General features: G+C 46.9%; 1 non-coding gene across 1 annotated transcript; it reads right to left on the reverse strand.

The window, feature by feature from the left end:
* Positions 1-11,417: 11,417 nt before the first annotated feature.
* LOC127208913 (U6 spliceosomal RNA) lies at positions 11,418-11,519 on the reverse strand. The gene has a single exon (XR_007833168.1). It is a non-coding gene; the product is annotated as a U6 spliceosomal RNA (small nuclear RNA).
* Positions 11,520-13,364: the final 1,845 nt, after the last annotated feature.

Here is a 13,364-nt window from a genome sequence, read left to right on the forward strand (position 1 = left end):
GTTTACTCATGGAGAAAGTTAACAGTAAAAGTGCTGACTGTAAATGGGGACACAGCACTCTTATGGGGACACTGAGGAGTCCTTTCTCCTCTTTTCCTGGAGAAGAGTCAGGCTGTCCCCTGGAGAACTGCAGCCTGTTTAACAGCCCTGGCTGCTCCTACCCAATGCACTTGTACTTTGGACACCAAGGAGAGGCTGTGCTCCCCGTCTGTGTTGGCTGGCTGGGTTGCTGGAGTTCTCCATGTAGGGGCTGTGGGCAGAGCCCAGCACTTGAGCTCAGGGCCAAGACTGATGGGGGCATTGAGGGGAGGAAGAGTGGAGCTTATTGGCTTCCTCTGCTTCTGTTTTTCCTGCTCTCCTTCTCTCTCTCTTTGTTGTACTGGAGAGAAACGAGAGGAGCACCAAAGAGAAATACAGGATGAAGTGACAGCAAAGGAGAGGAATTAACAGAAGAAACAAAGGGGAAAAGATCCAAAGTCAACGCTTTGAGGACAGTTAAGAGATGCAGAGAAGACAGAAAAAGAAAGTAGATGCCAGTGCACAGAAACCAAGCATATACACCCATGTGCACACACAGTACATACTCAACATATGTGCCTAAACAATACACAAACCCACACAAACAACTCAACACACACACACACTCTCAAAATGATGGTTAGTTTTTGTTTTTGTCAATTTGACACAAGCTAGAGTTATCTGGGAAGAAAAAAATGCTAATTGAGGAACTGTCAACATCAGATTGCCAATAGGCATATTTGCAGTGCAATTTCTTGATTAATGATTAATGTGAGAAGGTCCAGCACACTGTGGGTGGTGCCACCAGTGGGCAGGAGCTCCTGGGTAGTATAAGAAAACAAGCTGAGCAAACTGAGAAGAGTAAGCCACTAAGCAGCACTCCGCCATGGCCTCTGCTTCAGTTCCTGCCTCCAGGTTCCTGTCTTCAGTCCCTTCCCTGACTTCCCTCAGTAATGGACCATAAGCTGTAAAGTGGAATAAGCCTTCCTCCCGAGTTGGTTTTGGTCATTGTTTTATCACAAAAATAGAAAGCAAACTTGAACACATATAAACAACACACACACACACCACACACACAACACACACACACACAATCACATACATAAACACACACAAAAAACACACATATACACACACACACACACAAATAAGACACATACTACATGAACACAGAGAAGGAAGTGTGTCTTAAATACTGAGAGAGTGAGGCAGGAGACAGACAGGGGGACAAATCTAGAGACAGATAAAAATAGGAGACAGAAAGATACGTGAGATCAGTAGAGAAACATAGATGGAGAGCCAAAGAAAGTCAGAAAGGCAAATAAAGAAATAAGAAGACACAGAACAGGTGGAAGGACAGAACCAACGACAGGCAGGAGACACAGATGACAGAGTTGGGGAGGAGATGGAGAGAGAGACAGAAGGGGGGGGGGGAGATGAATGCTGCAGAGGCAGAGAGAGCAAGGCCTAGAAGGAACCAAAAGGGTCCTTCCCCAGAAACAGCACTGACATTCAATCAGACCCAGTCAAGATGGGAAATCAACTTAGGCTGAGTCAGAGGACCCTCGTGCCACCCGCAGCTCCAGAAATACCTGACCCTAAATGTCAGGATGTCCAAACTGGTGTCTTAGCCTTGATTCAAGGACCTAAATCCAATGTTCTGGCTGGTGGTCCTGCTAGCCATAGCTAGGGGGCCCAGAATCCCACCAAGGACAGACAGTAGGGCCTAAGATGAGTCTATGCTAATTGGCCTGTGGCACTGCTGCACAGTCTGGCTGTCGAGGGCTCACTGTACTGCATAGGCACATCCAGAGTGGTGGCCTTGATGGGACAGCAAAGCCTTCTTTGAATCAACATCCTGGTGATCTAGAACCTGTGTCAACACTATAACCACACAGTAGCACAGGAGGACAGCCTGGGTACAAGCAAGCATGTGCCATTTCTAAGGAGAGACTATGGTGGTTACGTGTGTGCAAGAAGTTCTCATTAACTGCTTAGGAGGGAGGGGCTGTCTTGGAGATTTCCCAGCATTCATTCTGACACATCACTGTGCACACCTCTAATCTCATGCCAAAAGGATGAGAGCTTGAGGCCAGCCTGGGCTCAAAATACACACATGTGTGTCAACAGTGCTTTAGCAGACATCCACTGCACAACATCCTTTTCTTGGAGGAGTGAGAGGCAAGTTTCTGAGTCACTTTGTCAAGCTTTCTTACTGACCTTGGAAAAGGGCGCCTGCAGGCTACCAGCATGTAATTGAAGACTGCCTGGCTTGATGCCTTTAATACCTTGGAGGATGAGGCAGGAGGGTCACAAGTTGGAGGCTAGCGTGGGCTACCTATTGAGATGCTACCCCAAATCAAAGCAAACACACAGAATAGAGAATTTTGCTGAAGCCTCTATAATAGGCAGTGTGATTACGGTCCATGTCTTTATTCCAGGAACTCATCATGACTATGTTAGGTTATCTCACAAAGGCAATAAAGGCAATGGGTGCAATCAGCCTTGCTAATGACTGACACGGAAACGGGGAGGTCCTACCGGAGGGCTGAGGTAAGCGCATTGCAATCACCGGGTTTCTTCAGAGTAGAGAAGGGAGACAGAAGAAAGAGCACAGCAGAGAGCTTGATACAAATAGGACAAACAGGATGAAAAGAATTTGCCTTGAAGGAAGGGGCTATGTGCCAAAGGCTGCTGATGATCGATAGAAGCCGAAGAGGACAACGCAATGAATTCTTCCCTTGAGCCTTCAGATAAGATCACGGTCCTGTAGCCATCTTGGTTTTATCCCAGTGATGCCAATTCCAGACTCCGGGGCTGTACATTAATACATATGCATGGCTCTGGGCTCCCAGGTTTACAGTAATTTGCTGTATCCATGGTAGGAAATAAATATACCCCCTATCTAAAAGTCTCCTCCTACCTTCAGCCTCCAGCAGAGAGCAATCTTTCAGATGATGGTTTTATGGAAGATAGAGCCTGGGAGGCTGATGGTGCTCCAGCCTTACAGTAAGGCTACCAGGGGTCGCTCACGTTTTCTGCAAAGAGACTCTTGATTGAACCTTATCCTCAAGTCACGCTAAAATCCCACCTTAACTTCTATTGAAGCCACCACTTCCCTCCCCAAAGATGACTTGAAAATATGCCAAAAGAGGTGGCTTGCCTGCACATCTCAACCAACAAGGCAAGGCTTTTACGGTAGCGGTGGGAGTGGGGGGATACAGGGACTGTTCTCAGGCCATGTTCACTGCAGGGGCAGGAATGGGAGGAGTTCTGGTTGCTCTTAGAGTGAAGAGTCCTTGCATCCAAGGTCACCCTGGCCAAAACCCCATTTTCAGGAGCAATCTCAAATGCCTTGTCTTATGAGGAACTCAGCAGGGGGATAAACAATGATGATCTTGGGTTTGCTCTTGACTGCTGTTCCCCATAGCCCCCAGTTTCTCTCACCTTGCCCTTCTCTCTCCTTGTCTTTCTGCCTTCCCCTCATTTCTGTACATCCAGACTCTCTTGCTCTGAAAATTAAAAGGGACTAGCAAATGCCCAGGCAGCCTTGACACACTCTCTCGGCATCAAACGCGCTGGCCTGTCTGGGGCTGCTTCTGCCAGGGGCAATCAGCCCTGGAAGTTCGGAACACTTGTATAACAGGAAGTTTCAGCCCTTGGCATCTGCGGGCTGGAGCGCTACCAGTGAGAATAACATCAGGCAGCGAGGATCATCTTCAGATACAGTGGGAAGAGAAAACACAATAAAGATATTTCCATTTGTAGAAATGAAAAGGGATCAGCTCAGGGCTTGTGCACTGGTGCAGTGGCTGAGAAAATCCAAAGGGCAGATTTTTGTCTGGAAGTAAGGGAGGCAAAAATAAAGGAGGGTGGCTCCGGAGGAGCTGGGTCCCAATCTCTTAAACTTTAAGTCTTTGTGCACCTGCGAAATGGGCTACTCAGTGCCTACAGCATTCTCTGCAAGGGAGCATAAAATTTCATAAAAGAGAGTGGCTCTCATTCTATAATCTCTGGTGCATGACCTTGGGAAATCACTTTAATATTTCTGTGCCTCAGTTTCCTTAAATGTGAACTGTGTGTGTCCTTGGCACCACCTTCATTCAGTGCAATGAATTGTGTAGGTGCCTGTCTGCAGGGCTCACTCAGGCAGTGTTAGCTATGGAGATGAGACCATTGTATGTTTATGACAGGAGTCCATCTTGACTAAACTCATGGGAGGTGGAAGCTTGGGTGGGTTACAGGCTTGGGCATTGCAACTAACAGACAGGATAGGAGTCTTGCCAGAGACGGAGATGGTCTTCTTTGTTTGCTCCACCCCTCAGCTCTCCAGGCCTGCCACCCCCAACTCACTGCTTTTTTGTTTTTCAGGGGATGGCTTTCACCCCCAAGGCTATAGGTAGATAAAAGTTGTACCTTTCTAGATCTGGGAGAACAGAACCTTATTTCTGTTCTAGGCAGGACAATTCTGGAGAAGAACTGTGTTTGGCTTGGCTTCCATCTACTGCTGCACTTGAGCCATCACATGTCAGAGGGACGAGGACCTGCCAAGTGGCTTGGCTTCAGTCGCTTGACTGATGTCCTATGCTGGGCTCAGCTTTACTTTTGGGTTAGTTGGGGTCCTGTGGCTGGTGCTTCTCTAATCACATGACCAATGTTCTACAATGACTGAGGTCTTATGATTGGTTCAGCCTCAATTTCTCCATTGCTTGAGGGTATATGATAGGCTCATCTTCAATCACACAACCCAAAGGATTTGATATGTGCTTAGCATGAAAGGACTATTTCTTCAAAGAACGTAGACAGATAGAAAGAACAGATGTCGGATAATCATTAAAAACAAGGAGTATGGTATATTTTTGGACACACAACAGATCCTCAGCAAATAGATCTTAATCCATCTGTTTTAACTTCAGTGAGTGGCTCAGGTGCAGTGACATGACTGAGGTCTGGCAACTGGACCAGATTCTATCCCCTAGAATTACCCCAACAGGATCTCCTCAGTGGTATAGCCTGTGCACAGGGTAGCCTAGGCTAGCTACCTGCCCATGGTGCAGGCATCTGGCATGTGCCTTAGACATCCCTTTGTCTTTGGTCTTCAGGGCCAGAGGAGCAGAAGACTATTGTGTCAATAACTCCAGGCTTCTGGAGGAGGAGGTCCCCTTGAGCCCTGCCTCCCTCCAGGACCCTGTCACTTGACAGCACCGCTCCTGCTACTTAGTAATTAGGCCATGATTGTTGTTTATTTGTGCGCTGTACTGTAACTCCCTCTGCCCGAGGCTGGAACTGGAGCTCAGAAAACACAATTTCCTCCGAACTAATTTAGTTTTAAGAGGAAAATGAAAGTTTAAAGTAGTTTAATGTTTTGGTGAAGCCATAATGGCTGGGAAGATTGGGTGATGTGAACCAATAAAGCACCCTAATTCTGATAATAATTCAAACCTTAACTCTTCCTCCGCGTCAATCCCATGCCAGTGCTGACACACGGCTCAGGGCAGCGTGAGCCTGTCAACAACTGGGCAACCATTCGTTTCAATTTATTTTAATTTATTTAAAAAAAAAGTAAACAGTGCCACCTCTGACTTGAGCAGAGCAGTCAGGACAAGATGGTTACTATCACTGATGTCTCCTTCTAACTTTACCCCAGATTTATGTGTGCATTCCTAAGATCCCCTCAGATCTTGGGGTAACAGCGACACCTTAGCTTAGAAGGTGAAACTTCCAGGAACCTCAGGCTCTCACTTTAAAAAGATGGAAGAAATGAGAAGACGGTCATAGAGTCACTAGGAAAGTTAGGTGGCATAGCTATGTGGGGTACCTGGCGGATGAAACTGAAGGGAGAGGGTGTGGCGTGCATCACTGTGAAGAGCACAGCATCCCCTCACTGGGCTGAGCATCCTTCATTGGCTGTGCTTGAACACCTACTGTGCAGCATGGTTCAGTTGGGTCTTGTTAGGAGACAAGCCAGCAGAGAGCTCCATGTCTCTGTTCTTTACCACAGGATTGCCCCTCATAATGCAGCCAGTGAAGAGTCTAACAGAGAGGCCTAGGTTAAACCTTCCACATTTACAAGGCTAATCTCCTGAGAGTCTCTGCTTCATGGGCTGGTGTGTGATTTGACCTTCAGAACGTCCTCTTATTCATGTTTTCGTCACTGATCACAGATTTGAGGGCCTGGGAATCCATGTGTCTGGATTCTCATGACTTTTTTTTTTTTATACAGGGTTTCTCTGTGTAGCCTTGGCTGTCCTATTCTAGACTTGCTTTGTAGACCAGGCTGGCCTTGAACTCTCATGGATTCCCTTGCCTCTGCCTCCCTGAGTGCTGGGATTACAGGCGTGCACCACAGGGCCTTGCTTCTCATGACTCTTAATATGGCCCTGAGCTCCATCTCATGACAGAAGCGTGGGGCTTGTGGATGACATCTTTGCTTTGACACCTGAGTGAGCCTTGGCTCTGTTATTTCTTAGTCATGTGACTTCCATTTTGTTACACGAACCATGTGGATACTCATTTCTTTTTTCCATCTGTGCAATGGGCATTCTGCTGCTACTGTACAGGTCAAAATTAAGACATCATTATCTCTCGTGCAACTACAGAGACTCTTCCTGAGCTGCCTTTTGTACCTTATAATAAATTGTCTACAGCCCGCCTTGCAGGGTTCACAATCACAGTCACAAATGCAACTCAGACTCATTTCTTTTCTTTTTTTCTGCAGTTTGGGAGAGGGCCTTAAAAGTGCTATGTACCTTTCAATCCTCCTGCCCCCACTTCCTCAGTACTAGAATTTAAAGGGGACAGTCTTGATTTATGTGGTCCCAGAGAATCAAACCTACGGCTTCAGGCTTGCTAGACAAGCGCGCTACCCAACGAGCCACGTATCTACACTGTCACTTTTAAGCAAATGCTCCGCATTGTCTGTCTGCTGCCCAACTCCCCAACCAGATTTCGATTTTGCCATTCCTCTCCTTTACTGCTGGCTTCCAGCTCCACAATCCTTCCATCTGCCACGCAAAGCTTCCAGGCTCATTCCTATTTTATGGTGATGTGTGCAGGACTGCATTCACATCAGCGATTCTCTGCCCCAGTGTCACCTGTTTACCTTAAAAGTCACCTTTTGCCTGGCCGGCTAAAGTTGGTCCCTTTCTTCCTGCTCCCTCCGTACCCTCCTCCTTCTGATTATTCGATTTTATTTTCTTACGGAGATTGCTATTAACAGAAACATCTGCCTGTGGGATTTTTGGGTCCCCAGCTATTAATTGTGCTCCGGAAGGAAGGGAAGTGTTGCCTGGGTGCTCACTTCTGTATCCTCACTCAATACATACTGTGTCTAGCATGTAACTGACGCTCAAGCAAAATTTGTGAAGTCAGCAACAAAGTGATACTTGTCCCCAGCTTCAACTTCTGTGCTTCAGTTCCCCCTTCCCTGCTCCTTCCCCTTCCCCTTCCCCCTTCCCTGCTCCTTCCCCCTCCCCCTTCCCTGCTCCTTCCACTTCCCCTTCACCTTCCCTGCTCCTTCCCCTTCTCCCTTCCCTGCTCCTTCCCCCTCCTCCTTCCCTGCTTCTTCCCCCTTCCCCTCCTTACCACTCTCTTTCTCCCTCCCTCCCTCTCCCCCCACCTTACCTCTCTTTTCCTCTCTGCAGTTCTGTGTGCATGTATGCCTGCGTGTTAGGATTCTGCGTCAGTCCGCCTGCCTGTGATGTCATTGCTTACCTGCCACAGGGGGCGTGGCCCTGCCCTGGGCCATATAAAAGAACCGACCCTCCAGGAGGTCTCTCTCTTTCTCGCTTCTTCTTACTTTTCCTGTCCCTGTCTCCATCTCTCTGATGGGAGGGGTGTACCCCCTTTTCCTTCCCCCCCCATGCTCATTTAATAAACTTCTCTACAACATAATTTCTGACATCTGGTACCTCATTACTTTATTACCTTATATCTTACTGCTTTAATTATTAAACATAAAAGCATGTGTGTGCCAGCCATTCCTCAAGTGTCATCCATCTTTTGTTTTGAGACAAGTACTGTCTTTGGCTTGGAATGTCCCACGTAGGCCAGGCTGGCTGACCAGACAGTCCCAGGGTTCTGCCTATCTGTCCTTCGCTAGCACTGGGATTACAAGCATGGCACCCATACCTTGCTTTTTATTTTCAGTGTGGCTTCTGGGACAGGACTTAGGTCCTCCTGTTTGCAGAACAAGCACTGAACTATCATCCCAATCCCTCTGTGGTTTATTGTTACTTACATTAGGTGATAAAATATTCTAGGGCTTGTCTAGGGAGTCACTTAGGCATGCTAGGTCTTCTTTTTTTTTTTTTTTTTTTTAACATTTTAAAAATTTTTTTATTTTTTATTAATTTATTCTTGTTACATCTCAATGGTTATCCCATCCCTTGTATCCTCCCATTCTTCCCTCCCTCCCCCATTTTCCCATTATTACCCTCCCCTATGACTGTTCCTGAGGGGGATTACCTCCCCCTGTATATGCTCATAGGGTATCAAGTCTCTTTTTGGCAGCATGCTAGGTCTTAAAGTCCATGTGTGCCGTTGTTTGGAATTTTTGTTTCTTTATTTGTGACTCTTTCCCATAGAACTGCCTCCTTCTTGGCTTATCGCACTTGACTTGACTCCTGAAGTTCCAGGTGTTTTCCTGTTTGTCCTTTATTGTGTTTGTTCGTGCCCACATGGGGGTGGGTTGGGGTGGTGTGGAGGGTGGGGTGGGGAGCCATAGGCAGACAAAAGCAGCCTTCCATAGCTGCCAGCCTTGAAGAGGAGTCTTCCAACTTGGGCCTGGTTTTGTGTTATTCAGGTTCTGCATGGTGATGCTCTTTTGTCCTGAGCTAACTGGTCTAGGGCATCTCTATTGAACAAAGGTGCCTCTAGGCAGTGGAGCAGTTAGTGACTTCTGTAAACAAAGCCTTCCTAAGAGAAAGGGAAAGTCTAAGGTCCTGGTCAGGTTCATTTCCCTTGCAAGTTAAAGGACTAAAAGGCAGGAAAAAAATCTCAAGCACCACAGAACGGAGCGGAATGAGTCAGCTAGTGTGGAGAGGCTTCTATTAGAAGTGAGGAAACGTAGACCCCCCCAGCCATGCCCAGCATCCTCACAATCCTTACTTAAAGTTGGTCAGTTTGAACAAAGACAGGTTGCCCTGGCCAGTCCTCTGATCCATCAGCAGGGAGCTTTACTGGTGGGAGAAAAAGCCCGCTAAGTCTTTGTTCTAAGAAGGCAGGTTTTTGTTTAGGATCAGGATGGTGAGGAAGAAGCTGGCCATCTTGAAATGCACCATCTTTATTACCCAGTCATGGCCCCTCTCTCCTAGGGAGTCTGTACAACTCTACCTCTCAGAAGCACACATGCAGCCAAGGGCTCAGAGTGTTACCTTCAAGCTACTCCGTGTGATGGCCAGCTTGAGTTTCATACTCACAGTGGTTTGGATGATGTCCCCATATATACTTTGAGAATTTGAATGCTTGGTCCTCAGTTGGTGGCTTTTTGGGGAGGATTAGGAGACGTGGCCTTCTGGAGGAAGTGTGTCACTGGGGTGGGCTTTGAGGTTTCAAAAGACTCACATCACTCCCAGTGGGAGCTCTCTGTTTCCTGTTTGTGGAACTGGATGTGAGCTGCTGCTCCAGCACCCTGCTGGCTCTCCTGCAGCCAAGCTCCCTGCCAAGATGGTCATGGACTCCCAGCCCCCTGGAGCTGCAGGTTCCAAATAAGCCCTTCCTTCTATAAGTGGTCTTGGTCATGGTGTTTTAAGGCAGCAATAGAAAAGTAGCTGATACTATGCCTCTCAGGAAAAGGGGGAAGCTCCGGGAAACAGGTTTGTTTTCTTTGAATGCTGTTATTATGCTGGGTTGCGGAGGGGTTGAGAAACTTATTGCACAGTCTCCTAGTTTGTTAGATCTGTGATTCATGTGTGGCAAGATAGGATATACAGCCAACAGCTGGGTGGCCTTGACTTGTGTGTGGCCAGGCGAGTGTACAGAGGCTGGGTGTTGGCACCTGTCTGCCTTTGGTGACTTTGTTTCCTTCTGCTTCACCTGCCAAATGCTGCATTTCAGCACGTGTGTGCATCCCACCCTCACACTAAATTCTGGTGCCTCATAATTGACATTTAAACAGAGACATTAGGGCATTAAGACTGGCCTACGGGGAGCGGGGGTGGGGTGGGGGGAGCAGGGGCAAAGATTTCATGTGAGAGCATCGTAAGTCTTTTATGTAGTTATTTTAAATTTTAATTAAAATGTAATTACATCATTTCTCCCTTCCCTTCCCTTGATCCAACTCCTCCAATGCCCGACCCACTCCCTTCTCCCTTTTAGTAAGTCTTCAAACTTTGAGAAACACCATGTCTGTGGGGATGGGACATTGTGGTAAGGGAGAAAAGTCAGCAAAAGAGCATGTGTATGTGTGTGTGTGTGTGTGTGTGTGTGTGTGTGTGTGTGTGTGTGTGTAGAACAACCAAATTCCAGAAAACATCCTTGTCTAGTATGCTTGTTCGCAGCATCTCTACTCCACTCTGTCTTTAGTATATTTTCTCCTTCTTTCACCTGGAAACTTCCTATTCATTCTCCAAGACCAGACTCAGTGGTCTTCTGTTCAGGCAGGCATACTTCCTTGCTCCTGTTACTGCCCTGTCACAATGCTGTGCTTTGTATTCAAGCACAGTTTTTAGATTTAGAATGTGTCCCCTCACTGGTTTTCTACAGCATTGCTGAAATGACTTTATTCTTTCTATATGTTTGCACACAGAGATTCTTATGTCAGATATGAGTGAAGGGATTCTCATGACCTCTTTGGTACACATATACTAAAGCTGGAACGATGCTGAGATGAGTAGCATAGCTCTGTGAAGGAGCCCACATGCCTCATGCTCAGTGAATGCTTGCTATAGGAATGAGAAACCCATGACTTTTGTGTCTTGGCTGTCCATGCTCTGGCCACAGCAGACATTACCAGTTGATAGCTGATTCTCAGACTTTGCCTCAACTTTGTCCCAACTGCTTAGGTTAATTTGTGACTGGGAAACTATTTGCTGTGTCCGGATATTCACTTGGCGTTGCCCAAGCCTCTTCCTCCATTACTTGCTTCAAGGACATTGTGCAACTCTGGGGATGGTTTCCAGGAGCCTGACTTTTAAAATAAGAATGGAAGTGATTTAGGGACAAGCTAAATACTGACACAAGCTAATCTAGCTGTCACTGTGTCAGGCTGCTCAAATGAGTAGACGCATAACTTAGCAATGCATCCACTTGGAAACAGATTACCAGAAAAGAGAAGGAAGACTGTTCTGACAACACCCCTCCTCTACAAGCTCCTCAGCCTGAGATGGAATAGTCTTAGATTTCTGAAGAAACTCATCCCACTCTCTAGAACTCCGCCCTGAGAATCTCTTCATTATGTAAAGAATGTGGAACGCCTCACAGATGTGAGTGCCCTCCGGTGTAGGGGCTGTGCTAATCATCTCTGGGCTGTTCCAGTTTTAGCTGTGTCGGTTGAAGCAAACCCGAGAATGCCTTCGTTTTTATCCCCTTTGTCTCACATCAAATGTGGCAACATCCTTCAGCCATAATGATGAGAAAAAAATTGAAATCCCCAAATTTCTCTGATATCCCCAGCTCTAGTCGATAAAGATGCTTATTATAATAGAGCCAAGAAGAAGCTAGCTTTGGAGGGCAGCCAAACGTGGAGAGATTCTGTAGCAAGCAGGTACCTATTATCTGGAAGAGTGAACCCAAAGAGAAGTCCGCTTGCTTCCTTTTCTGTCCTTCAGTGGCCTTGGGGTTTCTCTGCATGGAGCCCAAGCTTCACCCCCCTTCCCAGACTCCCTTCCCTGGCACACCATCTCTCCTCTCAAACCGGGCTGTACCCCACCCCGGTTACTGTTCAGGCCCTCCTTCACCTCCTACCCTCATCCCAACGTCTAAGTCTAATCTCTTGGCCCAATTATCCCCAAAGGCAATGTGTTCCCAATGGGATTTGGAGGATTTTGAATGGATGATGGGCCATATTTCAGGCAGGCACTGTACTATAGCTGGGTAAGTGACAGAAAGAACAGGGAAGGAGAAAGTAGAAGCTCAGTCATTAGGACACTTGGTACATAAGCACGAGGATTTGAATTAGGATCCTAGCATCTTTGTAAAGCTAGGTGGGCTGGCATAACCTGTGATCCTAGCATCAGGGATGAAACAGAGATAGGCGGATCCTGGGGCCTCAATAATCAGTCTATCTGAAAATCTGAAAATTGTTGCCTGCCCAAGTCATTCTGACCCATCAAGGCAGAAGGAAGACTTCCGACTGGGTATGCTTTAATATTCCCTCTATTTGTTTCAGAAAACCCCCACCTTGGTATGCATGTTTCCATAATAGCACTCATACAGTATTCTGTATTAGACATAACTTGCCTTATTGGGCTGTGAGCTCTTGGAGGACTGATTATGCACAATGATATTCTCTGTTGACAGTAATATAAAGCCAGCTTCAGTTTTCTTAAAAGACAATTGAAAGGTCTAGGGCCCAGGCCACCGTCAGACATGTTTTCACCTGGGCTTAGCTTTCTTTGCCTATTTTGACTTTGCTTCCTTGCAGGTTCTACTCTGGGGGCTAGTGAAGCTGCCTTCTCTTCTGGTGAACTTAGGTCTGTTCCAAGGCTTAGCTTGGAGTGTTGATTCTCTAGAACCATCTTGATGTGCAGGGAGAAGAGATGCTTTGAACAGTCACACTTCTAACCCTGGCACTGAGGGTGATCTGAGCAGATGCCTGGGATTTGCACAGCTCATGGGTAGGGAAGCGAGTGGAAACTAGAGAGATGTGCTCAATCACAGGAGTTCACTCTGGCCCACTTCCTCAGCACTCAGCATGCAGGCATTTAGTAGACATCTCTTGAATGAATCCAAACCTGTAATATCAACACCAGCCTTCTAATGGCTATTCAGAAGATGGAGTGCGATACTCTGAGAGGTGGACAGGGCAGGGCAGACACATGATATCAAACTCTCACCATATTTGGATTTGATATAGGAAAAGTGCTTGCTACACGCAGTGGGCTTGGGCTGAAGCTCCGGTAGTATTTGCTGAGCACGTGCTAGGCTCCCGATGTATCCCCAGGACTCTGAAAACCAAGTCCCGCCTCCAACAAAGGCGTGCAAACACTGATGATCATTTTGGTAATCTCGTTTAAATCAGTGAAAGTGTTCCAGATATCTGGAAAGTTACAATTAGTAGAAAGGTCCCAACCCTATTGTTTACTGATGTTGCTGTTGTTCCTCTTAAGAGAGAGACTTTCAGGGAACTTGGCATCATGCCCATAGTTTTTGAGGGGCCTTGGCAGCTTTTGGGTCCTCAGGAATCC

The sequence above is a fragment of the Acomys russatus genome, chromosome 25 (assembly GCF_903995435.1).
Source record: "Acomys russatus chromosome 25, mAcoRus1.1, whole genome shotgun sequence".
In the NCBI taxonomy this organism is placed as follows: Eukaryota; Metazoa; Chordata; class Mammalia; order Rodentia; family Muridae; genus Acomys; species Acomys russatus.